Here is a 17132-nt window from a genome sequence, read left to right as displayed (position 1 = left end):
GCCTATTTGCAGGTTCTGGTGCGAACTGAACCGGGGGGGGGGGGGGGGGGGGGGTGTTCAGCTCATCCTTAATGCCAAGGATGGGGGGGGGGGGGGGGGGGTAAAAGCAAGTGGATGAGCCCTTAAAAATTTCCTGTGATACTTATTGCCATCTAGTGGCCACATTCAGTATTTTCTGTTTCACATCCATTAAAACCATTAGACAAGCAAAGGAAATAGTCTAATAACATTTTTGGTCCTATTCACATAGAACAAATGTACAAGCACTTTAACTAGGTGATTATTTCCAATCTTTAAAATATTAATCATATGGCTAAAAGTTGATCCAAAGTGTGGTACAGGAAAATTAAAAGAAAACAAGGCAAAAAAAATAAATGTGTTTCCGCCCGGTTTCGAACCGGGGACCTTTCGCGTGTGAGGCGAACGTGATAACCACTACACTACGGAAACTCACATGTGATGAATTTTCACCCTTACCTTCTCACCAAACAGCTAGATCAATTCCAAGCTTTTCTTATTGGTGCACCTGGAACTGTAGCTCTACCTTCACCACCACTTGCCTATCTGCGATTGCCCTTGATGGTGTCTTTTCTTCACCTGCCATCACCACCTTGCTTTTTCCCAGATCCAAAGGATTGCCTTGGTTTCATGAACTAATAGCATTTATGTTGAACTACAGCCACAACTATTTTTTTCTGACATCCAGTCACATTACACTAGTGTTTGTAGATAAGTAAATTAGACCTTAGTGTAATATAAGCATACATACAGCTACAGCCATCATCCCGCTAATGTTTTTTACAGCCGTCAATGGACTCTTTTGTAAAAGCCATCCTAGCGGCTATTTAGCCGCTGGATGGCTTTTACAGGTGGCAGAAGGGGGTTCTTCCCCCACCTTTCACCTCATTCCCAGGCTCTCCCGTCCCACCGGGGAGCCTGGGATTGCAGCCGGCTGACTATAAAGTCGATAAAGGACCGGAACATCCCTGATCATCTCTAAGAAATCATAAGTGACGAGTAGTTATTTCCAGTTTTGTGGGATGTCAGTCCCAACACTCTGCTCTTGTTCTATGTTTACATTAGAAATGAATAGCTGGGTATGCCACTAAGCCACTGCTGGGAGAGGAAACAAAATGACCTGAACTGTTGAAGTGAAACTGAAAGGAGAGGTATGGCCAAAGATCTTTTGGCCACACTCAGTGGTGGCTGGCGGCTGGCACAAACTACCACCATCTCGAGCCCCCCCCTCCGTGGGAAACAGACGGCGGCGATCACCCCTCCCCCACCCAGGAGACAGGCAGCGGCGATCACCCTTCCCCCCAACAGTAGATGACGATCACCTGCAGGAGGGAGACACTGTGTGTGCCATGACAATGCTGCCTTATGGAACCAGGGGGAAGGAAGAGCCGGGGACACTCCAGCAAGCACACAGTGGGACATTCTCTTCCTGGCCACACAGAAACAGGAATTGTTATTTAAAGTGAGCAGCTACAAATACTGTAGCTGCTGACTTTTAATATTGGGACACTTACCTGTCCATGTCGGCACCTAAGCCGATTTTTCAATCAGCTCTGCCACCACCATTTTCCTTGTAAGGGAAACTGACAGTGAAGCCTTGTGGATTCACAGACGGTTCCCTACTGCACATGTGCTGCACTTTGTGAAAGGCCTGGCGGTGGGTGGAAGTGGGGACGGGTACCTGTTTCGCTCCCCATAAAAGGTGCCAAATGTGGCACCAGAGGGGGGGAGGAAGCAAACAAGCGGAGCTTCTCCTTTTGGGTGGAGCCAAGCTTTGAAGTGAATGTAAACCCACTCGCATCCTTTCTAAACTACTGCAATATTGGTTATCTAGAAGGATATACATGCCTCTTGCATGTATACTTATCTGTCAAATGTCTCCCCTCTGTCTGCTATGAGACCCAAAAAACTGCAGATTTTGTGGGTGGGTCTGTTTTCCAGGGCTCAGGGGGTGGAGTCGTGATGTCAGTAGACTCCCTGCCCACCTCTACACTCCCCTTATCAACATGCATTTTCTCCTGTGTATTTCTTACACTGAACTTCTGCTATGATCACTAACAAAATCATGCTGAGGTGTGGAACAGCCAATTCTTGCAGAGCAGCAGAAGAACGGAATGGGAGGGAATTAAAAAATAATGCATGTCTCTTAGGCTAGTGTAAATCACCTGTCACAGCAAGGGGGAGGATTTGACAAAGTTTTTCTCTGTTTGTCAAGATTTATCTCACTGAACAATAAAAGAGGATTACTCAGAGCTGGATTAACTATTTCAGACAAGACTGGGCTCAAATGATAGGAAATGTTATACTCTACATTATGACATCAATTTTTTTTCGGGTTTACATCCACTTTAAATTTGGGTGCCTAATCCAAACTCAATGGAAGTCAATCGGAGTTAAAGTGGTTGTAAGTCCTCCCCTACAACTTTGTCCCATGTGAATCAGCATAAAAAAAACCTAATGAACACTGCTTGTAGATCTCCTTACTTGCTTAGCATTGTTGTAATCCTTTTTGTTCTTTAGAATGATGTCACTGAGCATGCCCAGATCTCCCCTGATTTACAGCACACTCTCTATGTCTTATCTATCTGTTATCAGGACTTCCTACAGCACAGCACTGAACTCCCAGCAGGCTGCTAATCACTCAGAGCTTCCTTCTACACACCATGTGACCTCACATACAGTATAAACCAGGGAATGGGACAGCAGTACTGCAGTCTTATCAGCTGAAGCTGATGGTCTCATGCAGGCAAATATTAGATAATCAGCACAAGTAAATACTATGAAATAAACAAGTCAGCTATGAACAGGGAAGCAGGGTTGCCATAGAAACGTTGGATTGAGAAGGAGGCTTGGTTAACAGTACAGGAAGTGCTCAATGTAAGGGCAGAAATTCACTCCACTGTGGACTCAGAAACCAATACTTAAGATGGCGCTGCCTAACCCCTGGAAACAAGTTTTTTAAAGATTCTTTAAACAGTAAGTAATATGCGATTTGGGCTGGATTACAGTGGCTATAGTCTGATAATTACTTATTATAATGGACTAAATGAAAAGAAACATCAGAGTGGGAGAGTTTACTTCCTCTTTAAAAGAAGAACAAAAGAGTATGGCTTTTTTTAGGCTAAAAAGCAAGGAATTGTCAAATTAATTAAAAGCAAATGTTTACTTTCATGCATGTCCTCAGGGTTGGGCACTACTCTGGAGGACATGCACCAAAGCAAAAAAAAGAAAAGTTTAATAATTCAGTTTGACACGGAGCAATGTTGAATTCTGATCCTGCCTGTAAAGTGTGACACATCTGTGCGATGCACACAACCTACTACAGAAACACCGATACTTATATTTTACTCATTTACAAGACCAGTACCTGGGGGCTCTTATTGTTAAAGGCTGTTTTTAGATTCTGTTAAGCCACCCACCCACAGATCCCCACAACCACTTCACTAGAGTTGTGGGGAAGAGAACCTTATCCTCATTAACATGGTGTGTGTAATGTACATAGTGCAGAGGCAGGGGCGTCGGCAGGGGCGTCGGCAGGTCAGTGTATGTAGGTGAGGTAGGTCAGTGTGTCAGGTAGCTGAGTGGTCAAAATTGATGGGCACTGGTAAGCCCCAGGCAGCAACCAGCAAGTGAGCTCTCCCAGCCAAAAAAACCTGTGCCACGACCACCCTGGACCCCCCCCCCCCCGTGCCAGCATCGGACTTCAGGCTGAAGCCCCTGGTCTTTTTGCCACCTAGCAACGCCCCTGTGCAGAGGCCAGGTATACATAATGTACATAATTTATCGGTCAGGTATAGGTAATGCACAGAGATGTGTGTAACATATTTAATACAGGGGTCAAAAATATATTCAGCCATTTACAGAGCACTCCTAGGATTTATTTCACCACCTTTTTATACATAGAATAGCAGTAGCCTGGAAGTATAAGGGCCTAAAGTGTCACAGATCAGCTGTGGAGCTGATCTGTGTCTTACCTTCACTGCTGTGGGTCGGCTGGCACCTGTTGTTCCACTAGCTTGTTTTCAGCTCTGCTGCACTCTGCAGCTATGGGTGTCACCAGCTCCACCTGTTGCTTAATTATATCATTCCTTCCTGATACTTCCTGTCCAGCCCCCCATGTGCTTCTCTATTTAAATAACTTCCAGATCGGCTTCTGGTTGCTTGAGCAATGCTTGTTTTTGAGCCCCCTTCATGTAACCTGCTTTAACCTGACCTCTCGTGAACTGATCTCTTGTGTACTGACTTGGCTTGTTCTGTTTACATTGTCCGCAGCCCACCTTGACCTTGGCTCCCTATCTGGCTCACATTTGCTTCATCCATTCATACTTGTCTGACTGTGTCTTCCAGTACTCCCCTAGCGAGCAGGGTGAACCCGGAGGTCGTGACCTGGGGTCAGCATGCAGCTAAGCCCAAACCCTCATTAGAGGGTCCCTGGCAGAATACCGGCTGGCCCTTAGACTCCATGCCCTGGGGGATCCCGTGTCACCTGCTCGCCTGGGGGATCACTGCAGTAGTGCCGTGACAGTTTGCTCAAGACATGAGCGCCTCTGAGAATCAGGCACTGACCGAGGATCAAATGCAACATCTAGTTCAGAAGCTTAACTCCCAGCAAGCAAATTAAGAACAAATAATGCTGGTCCTTCAGGATCTTGCCTCCAGTCTGCAACTTGCTGCAACTTCAGCTCCTCCCTTTCTTGCTTCTGCTTCAGCTGCTCCTGTGTTACCTGCTACATCTGGCAATCCCTGCCTGCATCTGCCGTGACCACCTCGTTTTTCTAGGGACCCTAAGGCTTGTCGGGGCTTCATTAATCAGTGTTCCATCCACTTTGAACTTTCCAGCCACCATTTTCCAACTGATCGCATCAAAGTTGCATATATCATCTCTCTCCTCTCCGGTGATGCTCTAGCTTGGGCCTCCCCACTCTGCAAATCACACGATTCTATCACCTCCGACCTCCAGCTCTTTTTGGATGCATTCCAGAAAACTTTCGATGAGCCCGGCAGAGTGCCTTCGGCTACTGGGGCCCTCCTTTGTTTTCGTCAGCAAGGAATGACAGTCGGCCAATACACAGTTCAATTCCGTACGCTGGCCGCTGACCTCAAATGGAATAATGAGGCCCTTACTGCTACCTTCTGGAATGGCCTATCTGAGCGTGTCAAGGATGAACTCGCTGGATGCACCATTCCTCCCACATTGGATGATTTAATTGCATTGAGCATTCAAACAGTAGACATGTGCGATTTGTTTCGTACGAAACGAAAATTGTACGAATTTCCGAAAATTCGTACATTCGCACGAATCCGAAATACAAATTTTTTGCATACGAAATTCCGTTTACGAATTTCGGATCCAAATATATAACGAAAATTCGTAATTAAAAAAAAAGTTAACAAACCTAAAAGTTTAAAACTCAGGAAGTCAGCACAGCACAGGGATGGTGGGAACCCCTCATAATGATAAATTCATCATAACGAAAATTTGTAATTGTTACAAAAAGTTAATGAACCTAAAAGTTAAAACCCCAGGAAGTCAGTGCAGGGATGGTGGGAACCCTATGGGAATTTCTATGCTTACGAATTTCATACGAAATACAAAATTTAGTTAACGAATTTCGGATCCAAATTAACAGAAACATAACTGGTGTTTTGTTCACCAATCAGAGGAAGTTAGCACAGCACAGGGATGGTGGGAACCCCTCATAATGTGCGCAGCAGGTGTACACTCAGACCCGGGAACTCAGCACAGGGATGGTGGGAACCCCTCATAATGGACACACAGCAGGTGTACAGACCTGGGAACTCAGCACAGGGATGGTGGGAACCCTATGGGTATTTCTATGCTTAAGAATTTCATACAAAATACGAAATTTGGTTAACGAATTTCGGATCCAAATGAACAGAAACATGACTGGTGTTTTGTTCACCAATCAGAGGAAGTCAAACGAAAGGTTAAAAAGCCAGGAAGTCAGCACAGCACAGGGATGGTGGGAGCACCTCATAATGATAAATTCATCATAACAAACTTTCGTTATTTTAACGAAAAGTTTACGAATCTAACGAAAATTCATATTTCGCACGAATCCGAATTGAATTTCGTACACAAATTACGAAATACAATTTTTTTTGTACAGAACGAAACGGAACAAAACTAAACAAATTTTTTGATGGCGCCCATGTCTATCAAATAGACATTCGCTTCCAGGAGCGGGTCTTGGAGAAATCCCTCGTACTTGTGACCTTCTTCAGCGTCATTACTGGTGGCCTTCTGTTTGTAAGGATGTCAAGAAATACGTTCAAGCTTGTACGGTGTACTATCCAAATCTTCAATTTTTGTACTCACAGTAAAATCCTTTTCTCTGAAGTTCATTGACAGACACAGCACCCACCCCTTCTATTTATGTTTGTATTGCTTTTTAAATGAACTGAGCTGCAGGAAGCAGGGTAAGGGGTTATCGCCAGAGGGACCACTCCCTGGGCGGTGCTGTGCAGTCTTGCTGTTTTTACATCTGTTACATGTTCTGCCTAGTCCTCTCCTGAAGGTAGCATGATAACCCTAAGGTCAAGAATTAAAGGAGCTGTGTCCATCAATGAACGAAAGAGAAATATGAACGCTAGTTACTCGCTAGGTAGAGAACCACTGAGGAAAAACCATAATGGAAAAATATCTGGGGGTCCTAGCAGATGACAGGCAGCACAGTGGTGTAGTGGGAAGCTCTCTGACCTAGCAGTAAAAAGGGTCGGTGATTCAAATTCCAACCATGACACTACCTGCCTGGAGTTTGCATGTTCTCCCTGTGCCTGTGTGGATTTCCTCCGGGTACTCCAGTTTCCTCCCACACTCCAAAGACATGCTGGTAGGTTAATCGGCTTCTGTTCAAAATTGGCCCTAGTATATGAATGGGGTCATTGGATTGTAGGCTACTTGAGGGTAGGGACCAATGTGAGTGTGCAATTTACAGGGATGTAGACAATTGTAGACACCTCAATCAGGTTGGACTGGTGTCTTTATTCAACCTTACTAACTATGTAACAGGCAAAGCAATGGCATACAATGCCAAGCTGCTGCAAGCTTAATATTAACATACATACAATTTACTCAAGTGATAAAACTATAATTCTACCATTTTACAAGACATCTTGATTATGACATCCAATTCTGGTCACCAATCCTCAGGAAGGATGTGCTGGAACTGGAGAAAGTCCAGAGAAGAGCAACAAAGTTAATAAGGTGACTGGATGACCTCAGTTACGAGGAATGACTACAAGCATTAAATGTATTATACCTGGAGAAGAGACACTTGAGAGGAGATATGATAGCTACAGTGGTGTGAAAAAGTGTTTGCCCCCTTCCTCATTTCCTGTTCCTTTGCATGTTTGTCACACTTAAGTGTTTCGGAACATCAAACCAATTTAAACAATAGTCAAGGACAACACAAGTAAACACAAAATGCAATTTGTAAATTAAGGTGTTTATTATTAAAGGTGAAAAAAAATCCAAACCATCATGGCCCTGTGTGAAAAAGTGATTGCCCCCTAAACCTAATAACTGGTTGGGCCACCCTTAGCAGCAACAACTGCAACCAAGCGTTTGCGATAACATGCAATGAGGCTTTTACAGCGTCCTGGAGGAATTTTGGCCCACTCATCTTTGCAGAATTGTCCTAATTCAGTTACATTAGAGGGTTTTCGAGCATGAACGGCCTTTTTAAGGTCATACCACAACATCTCAATAGGATTCATATCAGGACTTTGGCTAGGCCACTCCAAAGTCTTCATTTTGTTTTTCTTCAGCCATTCGGTGGTGGACTTGCTGGTGTGTTTAGGATCATTGTCCTGCTGCAGAACCCAAGTTCGTTTCAGCTTGAGTACACGAACAGATGGTCGGACATTCTCCTTCAGGATCTCTTGGTAGACAGCAGAATTCATAGTTCCTTTTATCACGGCAAGTCTTCCAGGTCCTGAAGCAGCAAAACAGCCCCAGACCATCACACTACCACCACCATATTTTACTGTTGGTATAATGTTCTTTTTATGAAATGCAGTGTTCCTTCTACGCCAGATATACTTGGACACACACCTTTCAAAGAGTTCCACTTTTGTCTCATCGGTCCACTGAATGTAGTCTTGGGGATCATCAAGATGTGTTGTGGAGAAATTGAGACGAGCTTTGATGTTCTTTTTGCTCAGCAGTGGTTTTCTCCTTGGAACTCTGCCATGCAGGCCATTTTTGCCCAGTCTTTTCCTGATGGTGGAGGCATGAACGCTGACCTTAACTGAGGCAAGTGAGGCCTGCAGTTCTTTGGACGTTGTTGTGGGGTCTTTTGTGACCTCTTGGATGAGTCGTCGCTGCGCTCTTGGGGTAATTTTGGGCGGCCGGCCACTCCTGGGAAGGTTCACCACTGTTCCATGTCTTCGCCATTTGTGGAAAATGGCTCTCACTGTGGTTCGCTGGATTCCCAAAGCTTTGGAAATGGCTTTATAACCCTTTCCAGACTGATAGATCTCAATTACTTTCTTTCTCAATTGTTCCTGAATTTCTTTGGGTCTCGGCATGATGTGTAGCTTTTAAGGATCTTCTGGTGGACCTTACTGTGTCAAGCAGCTCCTATTTAAGTGATGCCTTGATTGTGAACAGGTGTGGCAATAATCAGGCCTGGGTGTGGCTAGAGAAATTGAACTCAGGTGTGGACAACCACAGTTATAGTATGTTTTAACAAGGGGGGCAATCACTTTTTCACACAGGGCCATGATGGTTTGGATTTTTTTTCACCTTTAATAATAAACACCTTCATTTACAAATTGCATTTTGTGTTTACTTGTGTTGTCCTTGACTATTGTTTAAATTGGTTTGATTTTCCGAAACACTTAAGTGTGACAAACATGCAAAGGAACAGGAAATGAGGAAGGGGGCAAACACTTTTTCACACCACTGTATATACAATTACCTCAATGGTGAATTTGGCATAGGGAAAAAACATTTCAGTTGGAAGGAATTTGTTGGAAGCGGCAGATGCGACGTGGAAGGTGCGTCCTACGGTAGCCCATAGGCGGACACGTGACAACTTGGCCACTGAGTTGGACCTGCTCGCCTCTGCTCAGGCGGAGAAAGACCTGCGCTGGTCCAAGTATAAATTCTACAGTTGCTCGAACAAACCTGGTCCTATGTTAGCTAGGAAACTTAATTCAGCGGGACGTTCGGGCAGGCCAATTCGATTACAGGTGACATTTGGGGGACTCACGTCAAATCCATCCAAGGTAGCGGCTGGCTTTGCCTCCTTCCTCTCCTCCCTCCCTCTCCTCCCTCTATACCGGGACAAGGCCGAGAGATTCTTCCAATCGATTTGCCTCCCCTCATTGTCCTCGGCTCCTATAACGGAAATGGAGGTCGCCCAAGCCCTAAAGTCCCTTAAGCCATCCAAAGCCCCGGGCCCGGACGGTTTTACCGGTCTGTACTATAGGACATTTGCGTCCCTGCTCACGCCCCATCTAACGTCTTATTTCAATGCCTGGCGGGAGGGTGCAAGGCCCGCGCCAGACTCGCTGAAAGCCTATATCTCTATGATTCCTAAGTCACACGAGGAAGCCACAGACCCGCAGTCCTTTCGTCCCATATCCCTGTTGAATGTTGACCTGAAGGTTCTGGGAAAGGTCCTGAGCAAAAGGGTCAACAGATATCTTCAGGCCCTCATTCACAGGGATCAAGTGGGCTTTGTGCCCGGTCGCCAGGCGGGGGACAATGTCCGCAAGGTGGTCCATCTCCTTCATATACTTCATCAGCGTAAAATACCTGGACTTTTGCTCTCCCTAGATATTTATAAAGCGTTTGATTCGCTCTCCTGGGACTACCTTTATTTTGTTCTAACCAAATGGGGATTTGGACCACATTTTCTGCAATGGATCCAGGCCCTCTATTCCGCACCGTCGGCGTCGGTTAAATATGCGGGTTTCCTTTCTGACCCTTTCCCGATACTCCGGGGGACTAGACAGGGATGCCCCCTGTCCCCGGCACTATTTATCCTAGCATTGGAGCCGCTGGCGGCGGCGATTAGGGCCAATAGCGATGTCTCGGGAATCCCTTACGCGGGCACTCAATACAAAGTGAACCTCTTTGCAGACGACGCCCTTTTGACCATATCAAACCCGCTTATCTCCCTGCCCAACCTGCAACTGATATTAGACCAATTTTCAGCCTTCTCGGGTCTTCAAATGAACCCCGCCAAGACCACAGCGCTGAACGTTACTCTCCCTCTGGAACTTGTGCAGCGTCTCCAGGACCATTTTCCATACCGTTGGGCATCCCACTCGATTGATTATTTGGGTGTCAAATTAACACCATCTTATTCTTCCCTTTTCTCGACCAATTACTATCCCCTGTTGCGAACGGTGTCCACCCTTATGCAAGCCTGGCAATTCTCCACTCTCTCATGGGTAGGCAAGATCTCGGCGGTGAAGATGACGATTCTTCCTAAAGTTCTTTATTATTTCGCACTTTGCCTGTCCGGGTACCCACTTTTTTCCTTAGACTCTTGCAGAATAAAATCCTCCAATTTATATGGGCGCGCAAACGCCCCAGGGTACCTAGAGCGACCCTTTATACCCATAGGCTCCGGGGAGGCTTGGGGGTCCCCAATATCTCTAAATATTACACAGCAGCCCAGATCTCTCCGTTGACTATGCTCCATGCAACCGCGGATGTTCCTCTGTGGGTGCTCCTGGAGGTGCCTGGCTGTGACCCTTGTGCACTTCAGGCACTCCTCTGGCTCCCCAGGAATCTGCGCCCTCCCTCCCTAAGCCCCATGCTGCTCCATGGTCTGCAGGTGTGGGACTCAGTTCGCTATTCCAGTAATCTGATGTCCCCCTTTCTACCCCTACTTCCCATCACTCATAACCCTCTTTTCCCCCCGGGTCTGGAGGAGCCCCAGGCATTCTCCTGGTGGTCCTCACATGGCTACCCACGAGTCCAAAATTTTCTTTCCTCACGCTTATTCCCCTCCTGGGAAAGTATCCGGGAAACGCATGAGGCACCGGCTAATGAGCATTATCACTTTATCCAATTAAAGCACTGGATTGCAAAGTTGCTCCGCATGTCCACCTACCCCTTCCAAAAAACTTTTTTTGAACATTCATGCCAGCACGCCCCAGGGTCCCCAGGTCTTATTTCGGCCATTTATGCCTCTCTGAAAGGTCGCCCGCCATCAGCACCCCTCTCTTATATGACTCAATGGGAAAAGGACCTTCAGGCCCCAGTAGACCCAGAGGACTGGAGCAGGGCCTGGAAAACGGTCGCCAAATGCTCGTTCAACACAAATACCCTAGAGGCTGCATATAAAGTAATGTTCCGATGGTATTGGGTACCTGCCCGCACAGCCCGGGCTTTCCCTGGGAGTACTGACAGATGCTTCCGCAACTGTGGACAGCGAGGTGATGTTCTGCACACATGGTGGGCTTGCCCAAGGCTGGTGGGATTCTGGTCTAGGATTTTCGGTTTGCTGCAGACACTCTTCCACCTTACGATCCGAAGGGACGCTAAGCTAGCTCTTCTACATTGCCCGGTACCTGGTTTGCGAGGCCCTCAACAAAAGCTGGCTACTTATTTATTTATAGCGGCCAAGCGGACCATTGCCCAAGCATGGAAGTCCCAGCGGGTAGATTTTCAAGGGGTTAAAACCCGCATGACTGCTATGTTACTTCAGGAACGTATGTCCAGTATTGTCCATAATTCTCATGCTAAGTTTCTAAAAATCTGGGAGCCGTGGATCTCCTATGAGTTCCCCGGGCTCCTAGCTGCAGGCCTGGGCTTGGTCTAACTCCTCTTGGCGAGGCGTCCACACCCGAACTTTCCCCCTCCTTTCTTCCCCCTCTTTTCTCCCAACCTTTCCTTCTTCTGTTCCCTATCTCTTTTCACTCTTCTTTGCAATCTCTCTCATTGCTAACAAATGCTGCTGCCCCCCGTAGGAGGGAGTAGTGGGAGAAGGGCTTGCCCTCCGGAAACGATAAAGGAACGAGTTGCTTGGTACTGGAGCCAGTCTCGATACCATTCCCTACACTTTTTCCTTCCCTTCTTGTGTTTTGATAAGTATACTGTGATGGTTTGCACTTCGGTTTCATATTCACGTTTTGTAGCCCCTGCGAGGGTGCACAAGGAGCAGATTGTAGTCTTGTTTATTCCTGTTTATTAAAAATTTTCAATAAACATATTGAAACAGAAAAAGGCATGCGGCCACTCATTGAAACTGGAGAAGCATTTTAAATTGGGAGTAAGCAGTAAGGATGGTGGAACTCCTTTCCATAAGCAGCGGTATCAGCAGGGGGTGTCGATAGTTTGAAAGAAACTATTAGATGGGCATCTTAACCACCTTCAGACTGGACCATTTTGCTGGTAAATGACCAGAGGTCTTTTTACAATTTGGCACTGCGCTGCTTTAACTGGTAATTGCGCGGTCATGCAATGTTGTACCCAAACAAAATTTGCGTCCTTTTCTTCCCACAAATAGAGCTTTCTTTTGATGGTATTTGATTGCCTCTGCGATTTTTATTTTTTGCGATATAAACGTAAAAAGACCGCAAATTTTGAAAAAAAATGATATTTTCTACTTTTTGATATTAGAAAAATCCAATAAACTCAATTTTAGTCATACATTTAGGCCAAAATGTATTCAGCCACATGTCTTTGGTAAAAAAAAAGTCAATAATTGTATATTTATTGGTTTGCGCAAAAGTTGTCACATCTACAAACTAAGGTACGTTTTCTGGAATTTACGCAGCTTTTAGTTTACGACTGCCTATCTCATTTCTTGAGGTGCTAAAATGGCAGGTCAGTACAAAACCCCCCCAAATGACCCCATTTTGGAAAGTAGACACCCTAAGGAAATTGATAAGTGGCATGTTGAGCCCATTGAATATTTTATTTTTTTGCCTCAAGCGATTGAATAATGACAAAAAATAAATTTTTTTTTTTTTTTTTACACAAAGTTGTCACTAAATGATATATTGCTCACACATGCTATGGGCATATGTGAAATGACACCCCAAAATAAATTCTGCTGCTTCTCCTGAGTACGGGGATACCACATATGTGGGACTTTTTGGGAGCCTAGCCGCGTACGGGGCCCCGAAAACCAAGCACCGCCTTCAGGCTTTCTAAGGGCGTAAATTTTTGATTTCACTTCTCACTACCTATTACAGTTTTGAAGGCCATAAAATGCCAAGATGGCACAAAACCCCCACAAATGACCCCATTTTAGAAAGTAGACACCCCAAGCTATTTGCTGAGAGGCATTTTGAGTCCATGGAATATTTTATATTTTGCCACAAGTTGCGGGAAAATTACAAACTTTAATTTTTTTTTATTTTTTTTTCACAAAGTTGTCACTAAATGATATATTGCTCACACATGCTATGGGCATATGTGAAATGACACCCCAAAATAAATTCTGCTGCTTCTCCTGAGTACGGGGATACCACATATGTGGGACTTTTTGGGAGCCTAGCCACGTACGGGGCCCCGAAAACCAAGAACCGCCTTCAGGTTTTCTAAGGGCGTAAATATTTGATTTCACTTCTCACTACCTATTACAGTTTTGAAGGCCATAAAATGCCAAGATGGCACAAAACCCCCACAAATGACCCCATTTTAGAAAGTAGACACCCCAAGCTATTTGCTGAGAGGCATTTTGAGTCCATGGAATATTTTATATTTTGCCACAAGTTGCGGGAAAATTACAAACTTTAATTTTTTTTTATTTTTTTTTCACAAAGTTGTCACTAAATGATATATTGCTCACACATGCTATGGGCATATGTGAAATGACACCCCAAAATAAATTCTGCTGCTTCTCCTGAGTACGGGGATACCACATATGTGGGACTTTTTGGGAGCCTATCCGCGTACGGGGCCCCGAAAACCAAGAACCGCCTTCAGGTTTTCTAAGGGCGTAAATATTTGACTTCACTCCTCACTACCTATTACAGTTTTGAAGGCCATAAAATGCCAAGATGGCACAAAACCCCCACAAATGACCCCATTTTAGAAAGTAGACACCCCAAGCTATTTGCTGAGAGGCATGTTGAGTCCATGGAATATTTTATATTTTGCCACAAGTTGCGGGAAAATTACAAACTTTTTTTTTTTTTTTTTTTTCACAAAGTTGTCACTAAATGATATATTGCTCACGCATGCCATGGGCATATGTGAAATGACACCCCAAAATAAATTCTGCTGCTTCTCCTGAGTATGGGGATACCACATATGTGGGACTTTTTGGGAGCCTAGCCGCGTACGGGGCCCCGAAAACCAAGCACCGCCTTCAGGCTTTCTAAGGGCGTTACAGTTTTGAAGGCCATAAAATGCCAAGATGGCACAACCCCCCCAAATGACCCCATTTTGGAAAGTAGACACCCCTAAATTTAGGGGTACACTAGTGAGACTAGGTAATAAATGGCGGGTGCCCTGAAACTATAAAAAAAATAACTAACCAACCAGCGTCACCTGTAACAGTTATATGGTGATCACTGGTGAAAGGGTTAACTAGGGGGCAATCAGGGGGCTTTATGCGGTAGTATATGGGGGTCCCTGGCGCTCTAAAAAGCTGCGGCGAACCTAAATACCTACCTGCCTAACTAGCGTCACCTGTGACACTAATACAGTGATCAGAAAAACGATCGCTTATTAGGCTGGGTTCACACTGGAGCGATGTGGGAACGCCACGAATCCGCGGCGGGTTCCCGCATCACATGCCTCCCGGCGGCAGTTCACACTGCCCTATGCGAACTGCTGGGAGTGTCAGTGAAATGTTAATGACACCCCCAGATCAGTTCGCATATCGCAGTGCGATCTGCAAACTCGGATCGCATGGTGTGAACACCCATGCGATCCGATTCTGCTGCGGACCAAAAAAAGGGTCCCGTGTGAGTTTGCGGCGGGTGCGGCGGGTGCGACACGAATTCAGCCATACTATCTGTATGGCTGAACTCGAATCGCACAGAGATCGGATGTGATTTGCACTGCAGTGCGGTGCGAATCACATCCGTTCTCATAAACCGCTGCAATGTGAACCCAGCCTTAGTGACACTGGCGACGGGGGGTGATCACGGGGTTAAACCTTTATTGGGGGGGTTAGGGGGGTACCTTAGAACTAAAGGGGGCTAACCCTAACTGCCCTAACAGTTATTACAGTCACAAATGACACCCGCCGGGTGATCAGGGGGTTAAACCTTTATTAGGTAATAAATGGCGGGTGCCCTGAAACTATAAAAAAATAACTAACCAACCAGCGTCACCTGTAACAGTTATATGGTGATCACTGGTGAAAGGGTTAACTAGGGGGCAATCAGGGGGCTTTATGCGGTAGTATATGGGGGTCCCTGGCGCTATAAAAAGCTGCGGCGAACCTAAATACCTACCTGCCTAACTAGCGTCACCTGTGACACTAATACAGCGATCAGAAAAACTATCGCTTATTAGGCTGGGTTCACACTGGAGCGATGCGGGAACGCCATGAATCCGCGGCGGGTTCCCGCATTGCATGCCTCCCGGCGGCAGTTCACACTGCCCTATGCGAACTGCTGGGAGTGTCAGTGAAATGTTAATGACACCCCCAGATCAGTTCGCATATCGCAGTGCGATCTGCAAACTCGGATCGCATGGTGTGAACACCCATGCGATCCGATTCTGCTGCGGGCCAAAAAAAGGGTCCCGTGCGAATTTGCGGCGGGTGCGGCGGGTGCGGCGGGTGCGACACGAATTCAGCCATACTATCTGTATGGCTGAACTCGAATCGCACAGAGATCGGATGTGATTTGCACTGCAGTGCGGTGCGAATCACATTCGTTCTCATAAACCGCTGCAATGTAAACCCAGCCTTAGTGACACTGGCGACGGGGGGTGATCACGGGGTTAAACCTTTATTGGGGGGGTTAGGGGGGCACATTAGAACTAAAGGGGGCTAACCCTAACTGCCCTAACAGTTATTACAGTCACAAATGACACCAATGCAAAAAAAAAAAAAGCAATTGGTGTCACTGTGACTGGGGGGGCAGGGGTAATTGGGGGGTGATCGGGGGTAAAGGGGGGGTGTGAGTGTGCCTGGCATGTTCTACTGTGTAGTGTAGTGCTTGTGCAACTCACCGATGCTCTCTCCTCGGTGCCGGAACGAAAAATACCGACACGGAGGAGAGAATACATCACTTCCTCTCCTGTGTTTACATTACAGGAGAGGAAGTGATGTCACGGGACATTTTCATTCGTCGGGAGCGATCGCGAGGGGGTGGCCATGAATGAATGGCCGTCCCCTCGTCCGGGATCGCTCCCGAACGAATACCGACCGCCGCAGGCACCGGGCGGGGGCCCGATCGGGCCCCCGACCGGCGGGCAGGCAAGGACGTACATGTAAGCCCTTATGCCTGCCCGTGCCATTCTGTCGACGTACATCGTCGTGCGGCGGTCGGCAAGTGGTTAATGAGCGAAATATACAGAGATAGGGGAATTATTGATATAAACTTATGTACACACCCACGCAGGTTGAACTGGATGGACTGGTATCTTTATTGAGCCTTACCAACTATGTATCTATGCAAAAAGGGGGCTGATTAGGTGGGGGAGTGGGGGTTCTGCATAGTAACATGTAACATGTTACTGTGGGGGTTCTGCAAAGTAACATGTAACATGTTACTAAAACCCCTTTCACGCTAAGGTGCTTTTCAGGCACTATAGTGATAAAAATAGCACCTGAAAAGCGCTTCACCTGTCACTCCAATGTGAAAGCCCAAGTGCTTTCACACTGGAGCAGTGTGCTGGCAGGACGTCAAAAAAAAGTCCTGCAAGCAGCTTCTTTGAGGCGCTTTTGAAATCAATGGGCAGCGCAGCAGAAGCGGCGCTTTTAACACTTTTTCGGCCACTAGCAGGGGTTAAATGTGCCCCGCTAACGGTCAAAAAGATCTGCTAAAACGACGGTTAAGCCCCGCTAAAAATAGCATCGCTTTAACACAGACGCCCGGGCACTGAGAGTGTAAAAGGACTCTAAAGGTGAACTTATCCTTCAACGCCCTATCACAGGCTATACAGTATACAGAGACTACACTCAGCACAGGCATGGCTTTTGTTTCTTCCAACAGCT

The 17132-nt window shown here is 46.2% G+C and overlaps 1 non-coding gene across 1 annotated transcript; it reads right to left on the bottom strand.

Annotated features, from left to right (window-relative positions):
- Window positions 1-377: 377 nt before the first annotated feature.
- Window positions 378-450, bottom strand: TRNAV-CAC (transfer RNA valine (anticodon CAC)). Its single transcript has one exon. It is a non-coding gene; the product is annotated as a tRNA-Val (tRNA).
- Window positions 451-17132: the final 16682 nt, after the last annotated feature.

Source organism: Lithobates pipiens, unplaced genomic scaffold (assembly GCF_037356315.1).
Source record: "Lithobates pipiens isolate NorthernLeopardFrog02 unplaced genomic scaffold, aLitPip1_a1.2 Scaffold_8, whole genome shotgun sequence".
Taxonomy (NCBI): Eukaryota; Metazoa; Chordata; class Amphibia; order Anura; family Ranidae; genus Lithobates; species Lithobates pipiens.
The sequence above is the reverse complement of the archived record's forward strand: the minus strand, read 5'-3'. Positions and strand labels throughout refer to the sequence as shown.